Genomic DNA, 26,233 nt, shown 5'->3' on the forward strand with positions numbered 1-26,233 from the left:
TTTTGGGTGGTGAGGCAAAGCGGGGAGGGGGGGGGGGGTGGAGACGGTGGTGAGAGGAAAAAGAAAGTTCCGGCGGCCGCCGCCTCTATGCTCCTTTTCTGACTCTGGTCACACTGCACAGGCTCCCAAGGGGCAATCACAGCTCTGCTCTCATGCTGGTAATAGCAGCATGAGAGCAGCGCTGTGATTGGCCAGAGCGGGCTGACTTGATGCTCGCTCAGGCCCAGGGAGCCTGGGGCTTTTCACAAACCTGGCTGCACAGCACAGCTGGGTTTGAAGAAAAATGAGTGTGCATGTGTTCTTGGCAGGCCTGAGATGGCAGGCCAAACAGACATGTGCACTTACAAGTGCCAAAACACTCCTCCCTGTCTGTGACGCTCGGGAGGATGGCCCCGTCCTAACCTCGGCTGGAAGTAATGAGAAATAAAATGATAATAAAGTGGTTTTTATTATAAAACACAAAACAGTGGGGCTTATTACACCGTGCAAAACCCAGTATGCAGTAATGTTGCTACACCAAAACTCAAATTTCCGTAGTAGGCAAAGGTTTTGGTGTTGGTGACACACTGAAACAAACCATGAGGATAGAAGATTTTTACTATGGTAATCTTTATGACGGTTTGCTAGGAAGGATTTGATATTGTTTTGTCAACTGTCATTTTCTACATATTTATAATTGTATTACCATATAACTGATGGCTGCATTAAGTAAGTCTGAGTTGGTTATGGTGACAAGCCATGGATAAATGTTATAAGCCTGATTGTTCATTATAAAAGTTATGGTAAAGGCAATAGGCCAGACATACTGATTGTGAAAAGTGTATGGTAAAGTCAGTAGACATTTGAGGGTGGATTGTTACTTATCAGCATTAAAGCCTACAGATTGTTATTTCATTACATGGAATGACACATTACTGTAGTAGGCAAGGGTATGAGTGTTGGTTACCCCTCTAACTGTGGGAATAGAAGATCTGCACTGGGAGATCTCTTGTGAGACTCTTCAGGGAGAGAGTGTTTTGCTCTGCCAACTGTACCTACATTTTTTGACTGTTTGCCTGATGGTTGGTGTATGGGGAAGCTTAAGCTTAAAACTGTAGGGCAGTTGGTTATGATGACAAGCCCATGATGAGAGATAAAGACCTGATTGATTCACTAGGAAAAGGTATTTCAGTTGCACTAAGTATTATCTGTTTATTATGAAAAGTAATAACAAAGGCAGTAGGTCTGATTTTATTACTAAATAGTCCATATGTTAAAGACAACCTGCCTTTAACCCCTTCTATGCTGATGACGCCCCCCGGCCATCATGCATCACAGTGCTCGTGTGCTGATGACGGCTGGGGGCCGTCATGAACCAGCCCACTCATTAGAAGTGCCGCACAGACGCAGAATCGCGGCCCCGCCCAAGGGGTTAAGGGTGGACTGTCTATGCTCCACGTTAAAACCTGCACTGAGGTATTTAATTACATAAACGCTCATTGAAGATCTTTTGTAGGGAAGCATTTTCATGTTGGCTACTCCCTTTGATAAACCCTAGGGGTAGACAATTTGTGCTGTAATAATTCTGGGTAGAAATCTCTTCAGAAGTACTGACAGGTTTAGATGTATACCAGGATCTTGTATTAAAAAAAATATATATATATATATATACACACACACACATACAAAAACATAGAAGACGGGCACTCCAGGGTGTGGTGTGTGTAAAATATATGTTGGTTTTTAAAGCAGATTCAATCTATACCGACGCGTTTCGGCTCCACGACCCATGATAATAAATACAAACTAGTAACACTGAAGAAATACTACGCGACTCAATATAAATATATTTATGCAAACAGTCCACTTGCTTGTCGCTCATTTCATTTGCCGTACACCACATCCCAAGTGGACATTTCCTCTAACCAGGTGACCACTATGGAATGCTATTGTTCATAGGATACCATAGTGCTACCATTCCAAGTTGGCGAATACATAGATTCTAAAGGTGATGGGCATTCTGGAACTTGTTTAACATAATTTCATTCTGTTTTTAAAACATTGGCATCTGACACAACCATCATTACATTAGTTTTAGCTGAGGGATCACAATACCAAATAACGTATGGTATAGGCGACAGACCAGATTGTGACTGCTTCAGTGATATTAAGGCCCACAACAGAAAATACAACATTTTAGTTAGACTGCATTTAAAGGATAAAACACTGGAGGATTATACATGAGAAAGCACAGATTTACCCTTCAGGATTTTGTCTGTCATTGCACGCCAGTCCTTGATATCATCAAGGACTTTCTCATCAGCTCTAACCATTTTAATCTTTATTTCCTTAGCCAGCAGCTACTCTATGCATCTTTACGACATCTGCAGTGAAGGCCCTCTAGGTTGTGTCCACTGTATCATTAGCCCATGCTTGGCCAACAGCAGCACTAAGGATACCAATCTATATTAGAATTACCTATTTTTGGGTGCAGAGTGTAGGCCAAGTATACAATTTCTCTAAGAGCCTTTAACCCTCAGTGGATCTACCACAGCCAGGACTACTATCACCATTCCCTAACAGTCTCTCATCACTGGCCATGACCATATCATGGGGGCAGCTTGTGTACATTTCGGACAGTCACCAGTGTTGTGTTGGGTAAATCTGTCTAACTATGTGTAGGGTTAGAAAGGCACCATGTAGGACTATAAGCTTTAGTTTTAGAAATGGACTTTTGGGTTGGCTAAGGTATGCACCTAAGCCAGGCAGAACCCACTACTCTAGTCAGGGTAAGGGAGTTACACACCCAAGAGAGCCCCTGCTCACCCCCTGGCTTGGCTGAGCAGTCAGGCTTATTCCAGAGGCAATGTGTAAAGCGTTTGCACAACATACACACACACATCAGTGACACACTAGGCACACCACAAAAAAGAGATCACACACAAGGTTATGTAAAAATATCCTTTGTATTATACATAAAACACATTAGACCACAATCACATAAATCACTTTGCCAACCAGGCAATTGTCATAACATCACAGCAAGTGCATAAAGTAAATACTTATGGGTTACAGCATCATAAAATCATCATGAAAACATTTATGCATAACACCACCTCACACATCACTGTACATTTTGTGCAGTTTCTAAACATAACAGTACTTGTTACTGTGCCTGTGTAAGGTATAAAATGACATCACTCATAACATTAGCACATCAAAAGATAGGTGAATATCATAATTCACATGAATTGCCAGTGTGCCTCCTAAACATGAGGCTACAGGCAGCGCTCCTGCACTGTTTCTACAGGGTATACAGTAATCTAAAAAAAAAAGAAGTAGCTTGAGTAGGATCAGGACCTTCGTCGAGGATTGGCACCTTGTCATGCTCTCTAATGCCACTGGGGCCCATCCTGGGCTTGCCACTCGATGACCACCAGAAAAAAGCAATGATCGCAATGGTATGTGTATACAACGAAGGGGGGAGGGCCTTTTCGGGCTCTCTACATGGGAGACCTTCACCGGTATTCACCATCAACTGAACTGACACCTGTAGCTCCATTAAGCCTGTGGCTTAGCTACTGACAATCTCGGACCATACGGCCTGTGGTGCAGGGGGGTACTCCCTTGCCCCAAGCCCTCACCGGGTCCTGCACTGGGATCCACACCAACAGCATGATGCTCCACACTCGCCACGTGGGGCTGTCTGCCCTGGACAATGCCTCTTTCGGCACTGGCAGACTGCTGCCTTGGGGCTCTCTTGTCAATCCGGAAGGATTCGGGCTGCCTTGCCCCTCAGGCGGCGCACATCATGGCTCCCTTTCTCAAGGGAGGGAGCCGCGCTGAACGGGGATTTCGTGGTGCAGTGCTGAGGTCTACATCCCACACTCCTTTCTGGTTTTATTACACAAAGAGCCCACGCCTCGGGCAACAGAATTCAAAGTGCTCATCACACGCTATTTTTGTAGAAAAAGGAAATGGACTTGCCCAATTTAGCACTTCACTATGCGCTTGTGAATTTTCAAGCCTTTCCTGCTAGAAATTCAGTGCTCCACACACACTCTAGAAAGGTGACATTAACCGCATGCACGCTAGCGGTTTTCCCACTGCGCGCTGCGATTCGCAAAAACCCGCGTTACATGACGAGCTCAGCTCGTCATCCGCGTAGCGCAGGTTACGCTCATGACGAGCTCAGCTCGTCATGAGCGTAGAAGGGGTTAAAGTGCTCCCCCTTCGCTCTGCTCACTTGGAGGTTGTCGGTTGGTGTGTGGACGCCAAGTGGAGATTCCTAAATAATTGAGATTTGCAAAACTAGACTGAGACGGACGACCGCGTCTTAAGAAACAGAACACCAATTTTTGAAAACCGCGGATTAGCGCTCAAAATTGACATGAGCACAACTCCAGATACGTAAAGATACTGGCACAACTTGTCATACGTCCAAGACTATTGCAGCGCAAACTGACCGGCATAGATGGCATTTTTCATGCAAACTGGAGCGACTGTGGGCAGATTATCACAAGCTCCCACGGAATAGAATTACACGGCCCTGACGAGAATCCAGCAATCCATTAAACTGGATTCGAAACGCGTCGGCATTCTTTCCCCTTTAATTCACTGGCCAGTTGGCCATTGTGCATTGATGCTAAAATGAGCAATGTTCCTGCCATTGATTTGAAAACATAAGATTCAGGACCTGGGAGTGTAATTTGTTTGTAATATTATTCTTGTCTCCCTCTTGTTTTTGAAAAAGTTTTTCTGGCATGTATGGTTAAATCACCAATGTTATTCAACTGTTTTCGTGGTGAAATGTATTCACGGTATATGTTCTTTGTCATTTTATGTTAAAACGTCATTTATTTGTTGTTTCACTGTATATATGCACAAATTTTTTTTTTTCTCTAAAGTGTGTATGGCTAAGACTGAAGTTGATAGCAGTGTCTGTTCTGCTTTTTTGAATATCTTTTTACGAACTGATTACTAATTGAAAAACATAAAGTGTTGTTTGGGTAAACTAATAAACTATTGTTTACTCGTACATGAATTTGTGAGTACCATAATTAGCTCGGAGGCATAGGCAAATATTTGTAATTTATATTCGTGAGGCCCTGCCTACCCTCCTTCCCGCTGGGCCCAGCTACCCCTGTTTCTTTTGGCAAGGACAAGAAGCATAAGCAGCACTCCTTGGAGAGCACTGGGGGCACACCAGCAGGGTGCAGACATGCAGGGCAGCACAAGGGTCCTCAGAGCAAAGTGGCAGTCCTCATTCAGCCCAACAAGCAGTAGGAGGTCAGCACTACAAAGTAATCAAGTCCCAAGGCGGTTCTTCCTGGCAGTCCAGCAGTCCTCAGGTAACGCTTAGCATGTAGAGCCAACAGTGTCTGGTTACAAGTCCGATGCAGTGTATAAAATCATGGGCTCCCAGCCCCTGTGCTTATATTCACAAATTCTTTATTCTGGGGGTACTTCAAACACACTTCAGAAGTGCAAAACACGCCCATTCAATCCCCAGCCCTAGTTCCAGACACACTACAGGGGGACCGTGACAGCATTGTGGTAGGCAGGCAGAGCCCTATTCAGCTACTAGCAAACCTCCTCCCACTACTCTAAATGCATACCAGGTCTATTCAGCCTGGCTATGAGTCACCAAGGAAAGGCAGGGCACATCTCAACCCTCCTTGTGACTGCCTAGAGTGAATGAATGCACATTCCCAGCTCCTGTCAGGTTAAACCAGACATTGAATGCACAACAAGGCAGAGCACAACGAGTCATAAGCACACAGAAATGCCCACTTCTAAAAGTGGCATTTCTAAAATAGTAGCAACAAATCCGCTTTCACCAATAAGCAGGATTTATCACCACTACTCCAAACATACCAAACATGGTAATACCACCCCTTTCATATCAGAAATTACCACTGAAATACATTTCAGGGAATTCCCAATGTAAACCTATGAGAGAAGCAGCCTCACAGCAGTGAGAAACCAAATAGGTTGTTTGTGACTACCAGTACATGCCACAAAACAAAGGCACATGTCCTGCCCTTTACCTGCACAGCACCCTGCATATAAAGTTCTCTAGGGCCAACCTTGGGGTGACGTATATGTAGTGAAAGGGGAGTTTCCTACTCTGCAACAATTTTAAATGGCACATCACAGTGGCAGTAAACTGCGCAGGCAGGCCCTGCAGTGTCAGAGAATTGAGACAGGTTTGAAAGACTACTTCTGTGGGTGGCACAAACAGTGCTGCTGGGCCATTAGGATCATTTAATTTACAGGACCTGGGTATATAGGATACCACTGTACAAGGGACTCACAGGTAAATTAAATATGCGAAACATGTCTAGACCAATCTTACAAAGTTTACAGGAGGAAGCACATCCACTTTAGCCCTGATCAGCAGTAGTAAAGTGCCCAGAGTCGTAAAACCACCAACAACAGGTCAGAAAAAATACAGAAGGAAGGCAAAACGTTCTGGGATAACCCTGCAAAAAGGGCCAGGTCCAACATGTGGCAAGTGGAATAGAGCACTGCATGAACCCACCTTGTGATTACTCAGCATCTTGTCCTAGTCACGGTCTGTGATAAGTTCACCAATAGTGTTCTCATGTAGAGCATATTGGCTGGGGGTCATGTACCCTATCACGCACCGGCGCTTGATAGATTGAGGCAACATATATGCCTCCATCAAGAAGTCCCACAATGGTACTGTGTTTTGTAATGGTATGTGATGCTGGAGGTTATCCCATAAAAACCAGTCTAAATCCATGTGCAGCTTCAGTCAGTTTAGTGAACATCAGTATTTGACCCAGCCCAATGTGAAATGTATCATAAAAATGACCATAAAATGATATCCTGCTTCTAGGAATGAGATCCACACAATATCTCATGCCACGAAAAGTGTTTAATCTTAATAAAGTATTCTGTTAATTATGTAACAAAGGACCATGAAAGTAGGAATGGGGTCCTTTCTGTTTGGTGAGTAGCCAGACAGACAGACAGACTGACAGTTCAGCTGCGGCTATGACCTCTAGTTCCTTTGATTTAGAGAGCCTGTGAACCATTAGTGCATCCAGTGATGCAGCGGTTGCACAGAAGGCATTGATGAATACTGATTATATGGCAAATTGTTTAAGCTTCCTCAACATTCCTCTTTTGTTTTACTGAAACTCCTGAAGCAAGAGTTTGTTTCAGTAAGACAAACTATCAATGGCACGGACTTGCTGAAAATTTCCTCCCAGTGTGTCTGGGGCATTTATCGACTTCCGTGACCAAGTAGACTATGCCTTGCAAAAAAACAGTGATGATAGCCCCACCCTAAACAATAGAGGACTTCCGCATATGCATTTCCACTAGTACTGGCAGGGTAAAAAATAAGTATGTTACAGTGCACAGACAATACAGTGTTACTAGCTCGAACCCCCTTTGGGGGTTTTGTTCCATCTTTTTGCCACTTTCGTGGCTTGTTTCTCAGAACATAGGGCCATATTCTCAAGGAAGCTGCCGTAGTTTATCGCCGCTTTACCGGCAGGAAACTGCAGATAAAGCGGCGATAATGGCCTTGATAATATGCGATTCGAATTTCAATCGAAGCCCAGGTTAGATGTTCACACATCTAACCTGGGCATCGATTGAAATTCGAATTGCATATTATCAAGGCCATTATCGCCGCTCTGTCGGCAGTTTCCTGCCGGTAAAGCGGCGATAAACTACCGCAGCTTCCTTGATAATATGGCCCAGAGTTTCTCCTCGAAAATTCTTGAAAGCACAGTTATGGCAAGTGTAAGACTAGAAGTAAACACATGGAGCACTTAACGAACACTTGCCCTAGGAGATCTGAGATTTAAGGATATATGGGAACAGCAGCTACCAATACTATTGCTAGTAAAATCGGTAAGAAAACAAGCTAAATTGATATCCCTATATGAAGACCTGTCCGAATTTGTGAAAAGACCTCACTCCTGGATGAGGCTTACAGTTCAGTAATATCAGATCAAAAATATGAAGAGTTTTTGTTGACTCTAAAACAAAGAAAATGAACACGAGGAACATTTGGTTAGATCCATATTAGATCTTGCTGTAATGGCAGGTTTTCTGGAAAAAAAGACCAAGGGGCATATTATCAAGACAGGCGATAAAATTGTCGCCGTTTTAGCGGCAGAAAACTGCAGCTAAAACGGCAATAATGGGCTTGATAATATGCTCTATGGAATTCCAATTGAAGGCCATGTTAGATGTGAAGGACATCTAACATGAGCTTCAACTGAAATTCCATAGAGCATATTATCAAGCCCATTATCGCCATTTTAGCAGCAGTTTTCTGCTGCTAAAACTGCGTTAATTTTATCCCCTGTCTTGATAATATGCCCCCAAATGTGTCGACTATGTAACTCAACTAACAAGACGCTTATGCTCCTTGTATGTTCTCGTGAAAAACATCTCTCCTTGACGGGCACTTCTAAGATTACAAAATATTACAAAGACTCATTTGAGGAGGGCTTGTGTGGTGTATATCCACAATTAAATGGATTTTCCCTTTCGCTAGTTGTTACAAATGTTGCCCCCAGGAAAACTGTAAACTACAGTGGAAACAACCACAGCATAAAGTGCTGTACATATGGATTTTCATGTTACTCTTTTGTGAAATATTATAACATGGATCCAAAAGCAGAACATGACACAACGTCATAAGGAAGGCAATGCACTGGCTGATCTTTAACAAATGTTAAGATAACACATGCTGTTATTTTTTAGAGAATATGTGAAGAATTAGGCGGATGGTGTTCGAAATATATGTCAATCACTGTCACGATCACAGGCCTTGGAAAATATGAAACATCTATGGAATGACGATAGTACTATGAGCAGTATGGATCACTGGCATAATATCGAGGGACAGAACATCGAGTAGCAAAAATATCGATGACAAAATATTTACAGACAGAATATCGAGTTTGTATCTACAAACAGGTAAGTACAAAAATATCGAGTTAAAAATATCGTTTACAAAAATATAGTTTATAAAAATATCGACTTTATTAAAAACAGTGTTAAATTAAATTAATATTAAAATTTAATTACTAAAATATACTTCAAAATACTTACATTAACTTATAATAATTACATACTTAATGAAAGTTATAAAAAACATTTTTTACAATCATATTTGTTAAAACATATATATATGGTAACATAATATAATTAAATAATATCCAATATTATTACCGTACAATAGCAGAAGTGTAAAAAATACTATTCCCACTCCAGAGAGTGCAACAGTAGGGAAAGCGTTGGATAGCGTAGGGGTAAAAATTACTATTCCCACTCCAGTGAGTGCAACAGTAGGGAAAGCTTTGGACAGCATAGAGGTAAAAATTACTATTCCCACTCCAGTGGGTGCAACAGTGGGGAAAGCATTGGATAGCGTAGGGATACAAATTACTATTCTCACTCCAGTGAGTGCAACAGTAGGGAAAGCGTTGGATAGCGTAGAGGTAAAAATTACTATTCCCACTCCAAAGAGTGCAACAGTAGGGAAAGCGTTGGATAGCGTAGGGGTAAAAATTACTATTACCACTCCAAATAGTGCAACAGTAAGGAAAGCGTTGGATAGCGTAGGGGTTAAAATTACTATTACCACTCCAGTGGGTGCAACAGTAGGGAAAGCGTTGGATAGCGTAGGGGTAAAAATTACTATTCCCACTCCAGTGAGTGCAACGGTACGGAAAGCGTTGGATAGCGTAGGGGTAAAAATTACTATTCCCACTCCAGTGGGTGCAACAATAGGGAAAGCGTTGGATAGCTTAGGGAGAAAAATTACTATTCCAACTCCAAAGAGTGCAACAGTAGGGAAAGCGTTGGATAGCGTAGGGGTAAAATGTACTATTCCCACTCCAAAGAGTGCAACAGTAGGGAAACGTTGGATAGCGTAGGGGTTACAATTACTATTCCCACTCCAAAGAGTGCAACAGTAGGGAAAGTGTTGGATAGCGTAGGGGTTAAAATTAGTATTCCCACTCCAAAGAGTGCAGCAGTAGATAAAGCGTTGGATAGCGTAGGGTTTAAAATTACTATTCCCACTCCAAAGAGTGCAACATTAGGGAAAGCGTTGGATAGCATAGTGGTAAAAATTACTATTCCAACTCCAGAGAGTGCAACAGTAGGGAAATTAAATACTTCATATATTATTGCAATAAATATAAATTAATATCTATAAAAAATTAATTAAAAGAAATTACCAATTTAATATATAATAATCAATCAATTAAAATTACAAATTAAATTTAATTAATACAATTATTTACCTATTAATACAAATTAATTACAAATTAACATGTAATAGTTTAACATTTAAAAATTTATTAACAATTAATTCGAATTAAATACAATTAAATGAATTGATTTATTTAATTAATTATAAATAAATTACTTCCCACCCTATTCCCCTATAAACACACAACCCACTCCAAAAAATAAATTAGTAAAATTAACATAATTAGCAATTAATCAATTAAATAAAATTAATTGGCAATTCAAATTTAATTAATTACCCATAAAAAAATTATTATCAATTAATTTGAAATAAATACCAATAAATAATTTTACGTATTTAATTAATTATAAATAAATTACTACCCACCCAATTCCCCTATAAACCCACAACCCGCTACAGAAAATAAATTTGTAAAATTAACATAATTAGCAATTAATCAATTCATTAAAATTAATTGCAAATTAAAATTGTATTAATTACCAAATATAAATTAATTAACAATTAATTAAAAATTAATACGAATAAATACATTTAAATATTTAATTAATTATAATTAAATTACTTCCCACCCTATTCCCCTATAAACCCACAACCCGCTCCAGAATTAAATTACGCAAAAATAAAAAAATTATAATTAAAATAAATTATAACATAAATGCACACTTTTCACACATATAATAACATAAAAAACACTATAAAAAATCGATATTATTAAAAATTGGATAGTTTTAATAACCTATATTATATACTTCGATATTTTAACTGTCTATATTTTTAACATTCGATATTACATTACTTACCTTAAAAACGATATTTTTGATGTCTATATTCTGTCCATTCTATATTTTAAACTCGATATTATGTCCATTCGATATTTTGTAGTCGATATTTTGACTGTTTACCGAGCAGTATATATTTAATGACATGTTAAATCTTTGTGGATTTTGCTAATTGACCCAAATGTATAACATTGAATGATGATACAAGGAAATATTAATGTTGGTCTACTTTCAAGAGACCACCTTAGATGTTAGAATTGTGCAATAATGCACATGTTGCTATTCTTTTTAAATAATGTAAAAGGTTGGATTCCATTAGAAAGATTCTAAAGCATCTTGCAATAAAAATAACTAATCAAAAAGAGGGAGACAACCTCCTAACCTGGCAGTGGGCAGGTCACCGGGTCAAGGGATTCTGGTGGCAGAGCCAGGTGATATTCTGTCATCTGAAATCTTGCAGTTCCTTTGCTCAGAATGAGTCACTGTAGCTGAGGGTTTACAGATGCACTGTGTCAATTCATGGTGGAGTTCCCGCTTCATCAATGTCTAAATGTTAAATTACTTGTTTTCCCATCTGTAGGGGAACTAGAATGGCAATTCAGTCTCAACTGTTCTCATAAAAGAAGGCCATTCATATGCAAATTCGTCTTGGTACAGTCCCAAAGTTGGATGGTGAACAAAAAAAAGAACTGAACTTTATAGGCTGGGAATAATTTAAGCATTCCACCCATCACGTTTTGGTTGCTAGGAAAGTAACAACAGTGCACGATGTAGCAGCCAGACCATACACTTTCTTAAAAAGTAAAATCTTAGGATGTTTTCTGGTGCCTGCGGTGATTCTAAAGAGGCTGCGGAGGTAATGCATGTCTTTGCAATGTCTCAAATATTGGTTCTCCTTGGGTTTTGCTGCCCATCAGAGGAGATGCATCAGTTCTGCTGGATCCACAGAGGCTGCCAGAGTAACGTAGGGCCCATTCCAAAGGTCCAGGACTGGGGTGGCACCACTTGGCATGGTAGACTCCCAGTTGACAGAGTTCAGGTGCTGGGATCAAGACAGTTAGAGCCTTCTGTCCCTAATGCTCAAGTCAGGAGACCGGCCAGCCAGCCCTTGGAGTCACTCTGGGGTCCTAAATTCAAAAGATGCAGGTCTAGTCCTTCTCACCCAGACAAGAGGGCAGCAGACGAGCAAAGCAGGGCAGCAGCCCTTCATCCCTGCAGAATATCCACTTGTTCAGCAGTAAACTTGAGAGTTGGTGTCTGATGTCCAATTTTTATATCCAGTTGTGCCTCTGAAATGGGGAGAAGCTTCTAGGTATGCCTTTGAATTGCACAGGTGCCCTGCCTTCCTGGCTCTGGCTCCAGACTGACTACAGAGGGTATGCAGCCTATTATGGGGATTCAGGACATAGCCGATTTAAGTGTAAGTGGGGCTATACCCAGCTCCTCCCTCCCATCCTGTCAGTGGTGGGCCATCAACGCTCACCTAAGCTCCCCATTGCGTGCAGCTGTCTCAGTGTAGTTGACAGTGCTGGGTATATCCCACCTAGCCATGCGACCCAGAGACATACTGTAGGCACCAAATGGGTAAGACATGAAAATTCCAACTTTCTAATAGTAGCATTTTCAGAATATGCCATTTAAAATTTGACTTCACCATAAACTAGGATTTTTCATTGCAGTTTCAAAGACATCAAACATGATCTGAGAACCCGTTTCCATTTGGAAATTACAGCTTATTAAATATAATAAGCTAACTCCAATGTTATTCGATTGGAGAGGCAGGCCTTAAATAGTGAAAATTGTATTTAAGAGTTATTCACTACCACAACATGTAAACCTTAAAGATACATGTCCAACATTTTAAATACATTGCACCATGCTCTTTGGGCTTTCAAGGGCCTATTCTAGGGGTGACGTATGTGTATTAAAAAGGAATTTGGCCCTGGCAAAAGATTAAAAATGCTGCACACATGCTGCAGTGGCATGCCTGAGATATGTTTAAAGGGCTATGTAAGTGAGTGGCACAATTAGTACTGCAGGCCCACCGAAAAAACATTTATTTTACTGGCCCTGGGGACATTTAGTACCATTTTACTAGGGACTTTTATGTAAATGTAATATTTTAATTGGGTACATGCCCATGCTAACATGTTTTAAGGAGAGAGCCCCGACACTTTAGGGCTGGTTAACAGTAGTAAAGTGTGGAAAGTCCAAGGCCAGCAAAAACAAAGTTGGCAAAACAGATGGTTTGAAGACAAAAGGTTGGGGGTAAGCCAAGCAAAAGCTGTCAGGTCTACCAGGATATTGATTCTGGTGGATAAAGTCCCCAGGTGTAAATTCCAGCAGGACAGCTGTAAATGGTTTCTACTGGATCTGAAAGCAGTGTTTGTATTTTGGGAAATGAACTATAATTAACCACAAGAAAAGAACAGATTCAACTAGTTAAAAAGACACCTTTTGATATCAATAACTCAGTGTAGTTCTGACACGTACCTGTGCATGATTTAACCTTTCCTAAACCTCAGCACATTTCTAATATTGTAAAAATATGTGGTGTTGATTGCAGATTTAGAACCTGATTATTAGTAGTCTTGTAAATAAGACAGGTTTTCCCACCTTGAAGTTACTGATCCAGAGGTATGGAATTTCCCAGTCATTGCAAATTGGACCCTGAGATGTGCTTAAGATTTACCCCCAGTGCAGTGACTCTGCATTTTAGGATAGACTTTCACCTGCTCAATGCAGCCAAAATCAGAATTAAGTGGCCGCTCGTAATGAGGGCTTAGTAGGAGTGGATTGATGGAGGAGAGATCAAGAGCCGACTAAGGAGCAATCAATCACTAGAGGTCAACTGTTGATGTGTTTACGGAAAATTGGACCAGGCGAAGTGGTGTTATTCATGAGGTATGAAGCTTAAGTGGGAGAGGAATAAGACATATCTGAAGAATAGGATATTTAAGCTTTAATTCCAGTCACACAACACCATAAGACAGATGCTATTTATGCATGCCGTACAGGTATGTTATCCTTCACTCAGTACATTACAGGAAGTTTGTCACTCACTCCTGGGAAAAGCAGTCATTATATTTTATTGGAGTTTAATGTCATGTCTAGGACTCCGGTAAAGGCGATTCATGTGTTATATTAATGACCTCCCTCGAGGGTGGCGCACTGAAGTACGTTCTAGTGCCCCTCCTGGCACGATCAATATACATTATTCATGGTAAGTGCTCTTGCAACACGTGTGGTCACCCAGATGTTTTCAGCTAAGCTGGGAAGTACAAATCTCAAGGTTTTCTGGGACATGTGTGGTTTGCTGGGTGCTCCTCTGTGTTCAATCAGTGCCAGAGGAGTGGAGGTTTCATGTGGGAAAGCGGAGTGTGTCTCATGGTAAAATATTTATCATAATACTAGACATGTGATCTGAAAAGTGCAAAAACAATTTAATACCTGGAATCGAAAATGTCCGTAAATGCAAGTAGAAGGTTCAAATCAAAGGCAACCTCAAAAATGGGATGTCTGTAAAAAAAAGACGAGAACAACGCAAATCATATCAATCATAGATGGTCTGTAGTTTTGTTTTAGGGTGTGTTAATGTTATATAGCTTAAGTTTGGAGGTAAACATGTTTTCTTTTACATGCTGCATATGGCTGGCATTTGATTGTGAAGTTGGACATGTATTTCTATACATTGCAGTTTCAAAGTTCTTCATAGGAAAATTGATATTTCAGAACAGTGATGTATTTCATTCAATACTTTTAGTAGATATGTAGTGCAGGTCTGAAAGGCTATATGGGAGTCGGAATAAACTGTGTATCTTTGGGATGGGGAAGGTAGGTGGGTTGCATCTGGGTTGGTGGGGCTCATGGATCATCATATATCCAACATTTTGAGCAGCACTGAGAGGGCTTTCAGCCTTACTATAGGCTTGTAAGTGATTTGTTGCTGCAGAGACCGAATGTCCGTGTAATATATGAGTGTCTTGAGCTTTCCTGACTGTACATCTCTATGGCTTGTTAAGCTATGTTACTTTAATTTATTACGTGCACGAATCACTCCGGGAGGGATATCTTGGCGTAAGTACCAGGATAACAGGCAGAAAGTAACACAATCAGAATAGGTTAGTCTTAAACTGCTTCCTGAATTGGAGATGATCCCTGCAAATTCGCATTTGGTAGCCAATATATCTGGAAAAGTGTACTATTAAATTGCTTTTCAAATTTAAAATATTTCTTTTTGGAATGAGTACCCTTCTTCCAACGCTTCAGGAGGTGGTTGCACTTGTTTGCTTAATGCAATACTGAGCTTCTATTTAATATCATAATTTAAGGGCTGGTTTTAACATACATTCAACTCTAGTAGTATTGGTTTCAAAAGTGAGTGACATTCAGAGATTACTCCATTTATTTCAAAAGTATTTCGTTTTTATATTTATTCTAAATGTTTTGTGTTGCATTCCACCCACGTCAGTGCTCCGGCAGTGAAAAGAAGTAAGATAGCTTCTTAGAAAGGGATTACAGTAGTTGGTTGAATAGAAGTCCTTGAACAGTATAGAAAAGTGTGAGGTTGAATTCTCAGCCAACCATTGAAACCACTCAAACTGTACACAGTTAAAGCACTGACTCTGGGCAAAAACTGCCATTTGCCTGCATAGCTCAGGCATTGACCTGCATAGTAATCATGCTGAAAAGAAGTCAGTTTTCAGAAGATTTGAAAAGTAGCCTTTGATCTCCCGAATTCAAGCTCAAGGAATGACAATCAAGAGTTTAGGACATTTTGTGGCAAAAGAGCAACTTTCTTTTTCAGGGCGCTTTCCTTGAACAAATGAAATAAACAATTAGAGAAGGGACTCCAGTGTCTCGCGTGGCGTCTAGATGGATCAATAGCGATTTAAAAAAGTTGTTCTCTTGAAATCGCATTGCATTTTTAGACCAATAGTAATATTACTGCCTGGTGGTAAATTTTACTACCAGTAGTATTTATCAGGTAAACGCACCAACTGTACTGTTTTTTTGAATCATTTCAAAGTGATAATACTGACATAGCATTCGTTTTGGTGTATTAGCTATTGTCATTTTCTTTCCTCCTTTAACCATCGCATAGTACCACCAGCTCTTTAAGCTGATCTCCAGTATGTCATATGACAAGTCTCATATTAGAAATACCACTACCTTGCTCCATTGCCATAGTATCACAACATACACCCAAACTGCCCTCATTGCTGTGGATTTCTAAAAGACTTTGCAAGATCTTGCTTACACCTGGGTGGAATTTTTGTGAGGGAAATCTCGAGTAAATCCTAACTGTTTCATCACTTTATTAGGGTGACCAGGCATCCCGGCTTTGCAGGGACACTCCCAGGGTTTCAGGAGAAGCGTGGCTCAATGGTTAGAGCGGCAGACCCTGATGCAGAGGTGTGGCCCGGGACCAGAGTTCAATTCCTGCCTCGGCGGCTCTTGGACTCAATTTCCCCGGACATGATCATTCTCGCCTTGGTGCCTAATCTAATCATGGGTCCCACTCTGTGACTCTGGGCAATAGCTTGCTTAATCTCCATTTCACAGGAAACCCAGGATTGGTTCCACAGCGGTATGAATACAGCGCTACGAGGCCTCGGGGTAGAAGTGCGCTATATAAATACTATACATTTACATTTACATCAGTTCTCCTGGCAGATTTTGGTACATTTGACTCAGGTCCCAGTTTTCTGAGAGTGTAAACTGAAAACAATGACATACACTTTTTTATGTGGTCTCGCAAACTTTATGCTTTCAGCAGCTGATCTTAGCTGCTCTTGGTGTGGCTGCTTGGAAACAACTGCACAGTCTTGCTTGGAGGACCTTCCTGAATGGGTGCAGGGCCAGAGCTGGCTTTAGCATTCGTGGCACCCGGTGAACAACTCACCCCCCAGTGAACCTCTACATTGATTCCCTTCACTAAAGCCCTTCAACGATGCCCCCTGTCTCTCCATAGCCCCGCTCTCATTTTTATTTAATTTTCTTTACAGTGCTACCCAATTCCATGTAGGGTGTTGGAGCGCTTTATGTCAAACACACATATTACAGAAAGAAAATCCTACCAGAGTACACAAATCAATGAACTTTGATTAATGAAATGATCTATGTGACAAAAACTGTAACTCTTTGAGTTATCTACATAATATATACTTGCTATCTGCATGTTACACGTTGTGCTTCGCATCAGGCACATTAACCTTTGATGCTCATTTATGATAATTGAAAACTAACTAGTTAAAAATAATCTCTCCAGCAATTACATTTAATCCGTTATCTTCCATCATTATTTCCTGGAAATTGCTGAGCAGTGGAAGACAAAGATCTCCGCAGGCTGTTCATGTCTCACATGTCACCTGATTTGTCCTCCATTCCTGTATGATGGCAATGGTGCCCCCTGCACCTCTCTCCCTCAAGGGATGGGTGCCTTGTGCAGTGCCACTGGTCACACTACCCTAAAGCTGGCACTAGGCAAGGTGAATTCTTTTTAGAACCTTTGAGGTTTCTCCAGCGTCTATATTCATACTTCATTCTTTTTTATATCAATTTCTATTGTTCAGTCCTAGGCCAAAAACCAGGATAACAAAGTAATGAGATGACAACGGTAAAGAGGAACATACCTTAGGCGCTAAGAGTTAAAAACGGACTTGCAAATATGAATGACCTGTGATATTCATCTTGCACCAAATTATTTATTTAAAAATACACATTTAGTTTTGCCCAGCATTTTTTCCACATCTGTGAGTGTAATGAGTTAAAAATGTTAGACTCAATTTACCAAACTCAAAAGGACAGGAGGATGAAAGGCCAAATAGCCTTGCATGGTATGAACCTAGTAGCCTGCAAATCAAATGTGTCAACATGAGTGTTTAAGTCACTGACCCAGGTTGTGTTTATTATACGGTTACTGTAATGCAGCCATACTGATAACATATTGTCTCAGTGCTACTTTTTACACAAGTAACTTATCTGGTACACAAACATACTAGAGCAGGGGGTCTTACATTTTTCACGTCTGTGGACCCCTACTCAATTATTACTGAAATCTGGGGACCCCCCCCCCCTTTTAGACATTTGGAAGTAGAGGACCCTCCAGACTTATTTCTATGAGTTGAACTTCAAAACAATACCCAACACACGTATTCATCAAGCAAATATTCGAACTATAGTGTTTAATTCACATTCAAATATAGATTTTTTTCACATTTTCAGTTTTGCGTCTTTATTTGTCTATACTTTATTCATTTTAGTGTATTCATTTAATAATATATAATTCTGTAACACAGTTGTGGACCCCAAGACTAGGCCTTGGAGAACCCCAGGGGACCTCAGACCGCAGGTTAAGCACCACTGTACTAGAGTTTTCTTCAAATATCTTGCTCAATTCATGTATTATATGGTTTCTAGCCTTTTCCTCCAGACTGCAATATCTCAGGTTAGAGGTCTAATATTTCTCAATTACGATTACTGTATATGTTGAACACTGAGCATAAGAATGCTAAAATTCTATAGTGATCTTGTTTTCATCTTCGCTGCCGATATCTAAACAGCTATTTTGATATAGCAGCCGAATGAAAATTGATTTTTCTAATTTAAACAGTGAGGCATTGGGTAGTTGTGGTTCAATTACCCCATAATGAAACCCCATAATGCATTTCCTTAGTAATCTGAGCATCAGCATTCGAGTACTGTTTCGCGTTAAGGACTGGGTAATGGGAGAGCTCTGATTATTTGGGAAGCCAGAAGCCCACATCAGTTTGCATCACATGATAATATTCTGCCTGCTTGTGCCATACACTTTCGAAGCAGTGGTCAGGGAGGCACATTAGTATGGTAACTTTAGCTCCTCAGCAGAAAAAGAGAAGAGTTCTCTTTTCACCAAGTGCCCACGTGAAGCACTACTTTCATCAGTATGCAATAGAGGTGAAAGTTTAACTACACATGACAGAGGCGTGTCTTTGAGATATTTAGTTCGTTAGAAAGTGAGGCTAGAGAGTCTCTGGCTTCATCCCTTGGCAGGCACACACATTTGTTATCTTTTGTAATGAAAAAAGACTTCCATACGATAAGTTTATCTTTGAATATCTTTGTATTTCATTGTAGTTTTCGATTTTTCAAAATCATTTCATATGCAATTTAACAGATAATATTCATTTCAGGCAATGTCTTTAGAGCGAGTCCAATGCATTTCGGGCATTAACAACATGCCCTTCATCAGGGAATTGACACTGTGGAACAATGATATAAATGGCCATTAGTGAGGTTTATGTCCATATGGCTGTGTGTAAAGATAAACAAATTAACATATTCCTAAACTTAATCACATTATCAATTATATTACACAATGTGCTTGTTAGTTAATAAATAAATGGAATGGAAAAAACCACATGATACTGTGTTGGTGCAAAAAGATCCTACGTGTTTGAGGGTGGTTGGGGGCAAGCGGAATAGTAAAAAATGTAAGGGCGGCGTGTCACTTACATGCCTGTTCGGAAGGGTTTGGTCGATTCTGGAAAAAACGGTAAAAATTTAATCAGCGCGAGTTGCTTAGGTGCTGGCGTGAAACGCTCAGGAATGAACTTAATCGAATATCTGTAACTGACCTGCAGTAAGGTTAAAAAGGTTTGCGGTCCGTGTGATCGTCTCCAGGAACGCCGGCACAGGTGATTCTGGCCGCGTTTAGATATTTGAAAAAGTTCCGGTCACGTGATGCGTCACGTGTTAGAAAAGGTAGAAAGACTGAGGAAGTCTGTAATACGGGTCGATATAGTTCGAACAATCGTGGGGAAATGGTAAATTGAATCGATTGGTTAAGGTTGAAAAAAATCCAAAATTGGAGAAATATCATAGTTGAAAGCTGTGTGGAAAAACGGCATGTTTCACAAACATATGCCGTTTTTCCACACAGCTTTCAACTATGATATTTCTCCAATTTTGGATTTTTTTCAACCTTAACCAATCGATTCAATTTACCATTTCCCCACGATTGTTCGAACTATATCGACCCGTATTACAGACTTCCTCAGTCTCTCTACCTTTTCTAACACGTGACGCATCACGTGACCGGAACTTTTTCAAATATCTAAACGCGGCCAGAATCACCTGTGCCGGCGTTCCTGGAGACGATCACACGGACCGCAAACCTTTTTAACCTTACTGCAGGTCAGTTACAGATATTCGATTAAGTTCATTCCTGAGCGTTTCACGCCAGCACCTAAGCAACTCGCGCTGATTACATTTTTACCGTTTTTTCCAGAATCGACCAAACCCTTCCGAACAGGCATGTAAGTGACACGCCGCCCTTACATTTTTTACTATTCCGCTTGCCCCCAACGACCCTCAAACATGTAGGATCTTTTTGCACCAACACAGTATCATGTGGTTTTTTCCATTCCATTTATTTATTAACTAACAAGCACATTGTGTGATATAATTGATAATGTGATTAAGTTTAGGAATATGTTAATTTGTTTATCTTTACACACAGCCGTATGGACATAAACCTCACTAATGGCCATTTATATCATTGTTCCACAGTGTCAATTCCCTGATGAAGGGCATGTTGTTAATGCCCGAAATGCATTGGACTCGCTCTAAAGACATTGCCTGAAATGAATATTATCTGTTAAATTGCATATGAAATGATTTTGAAAAATCGAAAACTACAATGAAATACAAAGATATTCAAAGATAAACTTATCGTATGGAAGTCTTTTTTCATTACAAAAGATAACAAATGTGTGTGCCTGCCAAGGGATGAAGCCAGAGACTCTCTAGCCTCACTTTCTAACGCATTACGACTGACGCCGTTGGGTACTCGACGTCACCTTGCGGAGCACCAGAAAATCACCACAACATCACCATAACTGGGTGACCACTTTTTTTCAATCAATGCTGTGCATCCTTCCTATCCAATTTACATTTGAGATATTTAGGGCATCATTAGGATGGCGGGCAGAATCCTCACAGTAAAAGGGACCGCCCGCCATATGTGCGGGGGTCCCGTAAGTGACATTAGGATTCGCCCGCCACACTGGCGGGCGCATCCTGCAATTTTAACATTGCGGCCTCGCAATGCCAAAAATGCATGTCGTGCATGTGCTTGCACAACGTGGCAGGCACCGCGCGGTGCCTGCCATGTTGTGCATGCACATGAAGGGGGGTACCATAGGTACCCCCATGTTCCCCCTAACCCCCCAATATCCCGGGGGCCCGCAACGGGCCCCCAAACTCAAAAACCGCATGCCGCTACGGAAAGGCTCCCTCCCGCCTGCATCCTGATATGGATGGCGGTGTCTAGCAGACACCGCCACCATATGAAACCCTTTTCCGTATGGTCAACTCGTCGACTGGGCTGAAAAACAACAGACGGTCTTCCTGTCCGCCGCGGTACCCCCGCCATATTAATATGGCGTGGGGGAAATGGGTGGCGGGCGGGCTAGGATGTAGGGCGGATCGCCACCGCCATGCGGGGCGGTGGCAATCCGCCCTACATCCTAATGGGCCCCTTAGTGTTATTGTTCATGGGGCTGATGCTCAAAATATGTTGGTCACAGCACAGTTTTTGCCTTACGCTGAAACCATTCTACCCCTTTTGTGTGTGAGGGATGCTACAAGCTCATCCCCCCAAAGGATATTTATGTTAATTTAGCAATCTGCTCTCCTCATGATTATTAACAAGTAGACCAGTAGACCTCTAACTCAGAATTTGCATTCGCTACTTGAATTTGTTGCTACCTAAAACAGTGCTACATTGTGAATTTGCCATTGGGGAGTATATGCAGTGGCATGTGGGACTTACAATTACATCTCCCAATGTCTGCAGTCTGCACAAACAAAGGTGTACTAGTGTTCCATCTTAATATTTGCTCCAAAATATCATGCTACAAGATTATAGAAGACAAAATATTTAAACTCAAGATATTGACCAGGTAAGTATATCAGGGGAGGCTCCTGCACTAGGGCGGAGGAGCGTTGACACACTGCTTTCTCGCAGTGTGAGAAGCAGAAACATAAAATGGTAAAACTACCATTTTATTTTTCTGCTTCTCGCACTGCCAGAAAGTAGAAGTGATTGGTTGCAGCCAGGTGAGTGGGAAGGGCTGCTCTATGAGCAGGGCAGGGCATGGGAGGAGTCGTGGCTCCCACTCCTGAGTGAGCATGACTGGTTTGGCCGGCCTTCTGGGGTCGCCCAAACCAGTCATGCACACTCTGCCCTTTCTCCATGTAGGCTGCAATGCAGCCTACATGGAGAAAATGGCCTCCCCATAGGCGCCTGGCTGGGCGCCATCCCGACCAATCACAACACAGCCATTGCAGCATTGTGATTGGCTTAGGGGAGGGGAGGGAAGCTGCCTGCTTCCTGTTCCTGCCGGAGGCAGGAGATTAGGATCAGTAGCTGAGAAAACGAGGGACCCGGTTGGCCAGCAGACAGGTATGTTTTAAAACTGTATTATCACATTTACCACCCTCGTCCCACGTGACTGCCTGCCCCCTACCTGCTATTAATGTCGGCTGTTACTGAAGTATATAGTTAAGGAGAGGTTCACTTTATTTAACTCCACATATATGTCCCTGGATGACATATACGTAGATGTGGAGTTAAGAATAGCAAATCTGCATTTACCCTCTCAATATTTTTGTCTTCGACATTTTGGCCACAAAAACTTGGAAGTGCAATGTTTCTGTAGTTGAAGTTTTGAGATACATTTGAGTCAAATGGTGACATAACATTAAGCTTTCCAGGCCAGCCACAGATTCCTTCTCAGTTGCATGGAGTATACATTACAGTGATGGATGGAATGCTTGAATTAATCTCAGCCATGGTAACCACTCTTGCCGTATACCAATCCATCATTCTTTGGCTCACCATGCCACCTCAGTTTGGACCCAGCTAGATGGAAATCAGTCCTGACCCTGCTCCAAAAGGTACAATCCAGCCTGAACTACCGAGTCAGATCCTACCTAAACTAGAACACAAGCAACCCAAGACCAGTTTAGTTATGGGCTCATCAGCTGGGTCCAGCTTGGGTCCAATGACACAATGTGCACAGACCTACGTTTGGGCATACCAGTCTCACTTAGGGTGAAACAATAAGTATACAAAACAGTGATGGATGAAATGCTTGACTTAATCTCAGTCACTGGTAATCACTCGGGCCGCATCCCAATACGTAGTGGTTTTGCAAACCATGCCACCTCAGTTTAGACCCAGCTATATGAAGATCAGTTCGGCTGGACTGTTCACATGAGGGGCAGGGTCAAGACTAATTTGCATATGGCTGGGTCCAAATTAAGCAGGCACATGAGCAAAAGAACGATGGGTTGGGATGCTACCACAAGCGATTGTCAGTGGTTAGACTAATTGCAAGTATTCCTCCCATCACCCTTTGTGTGTTTCTCAACTGCATGTACACTTTGTAGTGCTAAATATGTATATAGATGATTTGAGACGCTAGTATCTACACCTAGAAATTGGACGTACCTCCGACGACCCCTTTGCCCCAAGCAGATCTTTGACAGCTCAAAGTCCCATTAACACCCTGTTTCTAATTCATCACTAAGCCCTGGCCTCAGGCTTAACTCTGTAACCTACATCAGATTTGTAAAGGCTTATGTGGAAGTCCAGATAGTTATTAGCATTATTGAAAATAGGGGTGTGTGAAATTCACCTCATTTGCTTTCACATCCTTATGAGAAATTACTTGTAATTATGGGAAAGGCAAATCTGTTATTTAGCACCACATTTTAGCACAAAATGCCTCAGTGTGTCAATATTTGACTCCGTGGTGCATTTTTTCCTCAATAAAAGCACATATTGGGTTGTTTCCCTCCCTTCCTAATAACTTGTTATTGCAAATGGCTAGTTTTTGGTAGTGGCACTTGATTAGTTTTGGCAACTTGAAGTAATAACAACTACCTGAAATTCCCGATTTTACACAAATGACTGCATTTAAATTTACATTTTGCCCAAGTCTAATTGAAAGATCAACCCCAGAATTATTTTCTGATGTCATTATATAAAACATTGTATGCTGGAATCAATTGAGTGTGACAAAGTTATACACAAATCAATCATTACTTCAATCACTATCTAACAATGTAAGGTGCAAACATTAATTGCAGGGATAATTTCTTTGTGAATCTTGACTTCATAGGTGACTCTATAGAATTTAGGAAAGATAGACAGACTTTTTGTTTCCTGGAGGCAGGATAGTTAGGACATGTTGCCACTGTTTTTCAGTGTCAGGCCTACGTTTATTGCTTCTATAAAGCTAAATAAAAATCTATAGTGGCATTCATCAGTGGTACTTGCTGCTGTTTGTTTCTGCAGTACACTCCATTATTCAGCCGTCTTCTTCCTGCCCCTCAGCTTCATTCATAAGCCGGGCAGGACAAAGAACAGTGCAGCACATTGAAGTACAGCTCGAAATATGTAGGATTGGAATGCCCGACTGCTGACCATCCTATCTTATACGCATGAGCGGTTTTGTGACTGGGTTACTGCAGCACAGGGCATCCTGAGGTTATCCAATGACCTAGCAGCTCACTATTTGGAGAGAATGTGGCCTAATGACTAAAGCGGTCGACCTCAGACTTGGGGATCCAGGTTCGAATCTCAGCATGGACGCTCAACATCCTGTGATTGTGGGCAAATCGCTTAATCTGTCAGTGCCTAATAAAATGAATGTGTCCGTCTGTAACACAACAGGTGCTCATGGAAAGCACTCTGATACCTTCAGGTCGAGTTCGCACTATGTATAATTCCATAAAAAGAAAAAAACGTGCTCATGAAACTGCAGAGTGCTATGCACTACTGCAGAGTTAGGATACTTTTCACGGGTTACAAAGAGACAGTCAATAGGGGAGCCTTACAGAGGGTTGGATACAGACTGCTCTGGCCATATATGGCACATCATTTCCTCCTCTGGGACCTCAGTTAATTCTGAAAATTAGCATCAGTTGTTGTAGGGTGTAGGGGGCTCCTACCCTGGGCCATGGTACCACTAATAAAGATATGGGTGATTTGCATGAAAAATGACCAGAGAAGAGATTGCATAATAAAAGAAGGTACAGTTGGATACATTTCAGAAAAAAAGAAAGCAGCACTCGTTAGTTGAGGGTGGATTTAATGTGGCTTCATGGAGAGCCTTGCATTGCTTTGGCTGTTGGATTGACCTGGTTACAGGCTTGCTGGCAATCTAGAACATCTATTTTGGTGGTAGGCATGCAAACGAGCTTGGAGTCATATTAAAGATGAATGGCAGAGCAGTAAACAGGAGGCAAAGCAATGATTTGCACTGCCACCTGAGAACTCCTTTTACACTTATGAATGGATGCCGCAGCAAGATCTCTTCATGGGAAGGTATAGGCATTATGTGAGCCAGCCCTGGAACAGCAGAGGGTCATGATCAATAAGACTGGGAACCTCTGAATAGAAATATTGCCTTTCGGAATCAGCCTCCCAAAAACACTACTGTAAGGCATACTCCTACCTGCATGCAGCAGTAAAGACTCAAAATAACACTAGGTTATAGTACTTGTCCAGTTAGATCCTTGTCACCACAGCCTGTATTATACTCTCTGTGTACTATTTTGGAGTACCTGACGATTATTTTGTTAAAATGTGTTTGTCAGCCCAAACATAACAGGAATATTTTGTTGTTAACCAGTATTTCAACCAAACCCACAAGATGATGGGAGAAGTGTTTACAATAAGTCAGACCACTAGCAATCACTTGGAGGAGCTTGGCAACACATCATTCTTTTGCCGACCATGCCACCTCAGACTAGGTCCAGCGACAGGCAAATCAGTCTTGTTCCTTCTCCAATAGGAACAATCCAGCTTGACTGTCTAGCCAGGCCCTCTCTGAGCCAGAACATAAGCAACCCAAGACCTCTTTCACTCTGACTCAACCTCATCAGGCGGGGAGGGTGTGGCTTTGTTATTTCAACCATTCCTCCTGTCACCTTTTGTATCTTTGAAATACTGGCCTATGTGGAAAGGATATGGCCAGACTCGGGTATGCTCACTGTGCTCTCTTGGCTGAAGTAACCTTTAGTGCCCTAATCCTCACCACTTCCCCTTTTTGTTATGAATAAGCAGCCTTTTGCTAGAAAGGGACCAAAATCGAGCACAATTGACACACCCAACAAGCCAAAAGTGAAAAAAATCAAAATGAGGCCA

The 26,233-nt window shown here is 41.4% G+C and overlaps 1 protein-coding gene across 1 annotated transcript in view; it reads left to right on the plus strand.

Annotated features, from left to right (window-relative positions):
* Positions 1-26,233, plus strand: part of CDH13 (cadherin 13) — a 2,391,456-nt gene that overhangs the window by 268,184 nt on the left and 2,097,039 nt on the right. The window lies entirely within an intron of this gene.

The sequence above is a fragment of the Lissotriton helveticus genome, chromosome 12, assembly GCF_964261635.1.
Source record: "Lissotriton helveticus chromosome 12, aLisHel1.1, whole genome shotgun sequence".
Lineage (NCBI taxonomy): Eukaryota > Metazoa > Chordata > Amphibia > Caudata > Salamandridae > Lissotriton > Lissotriton helveticus.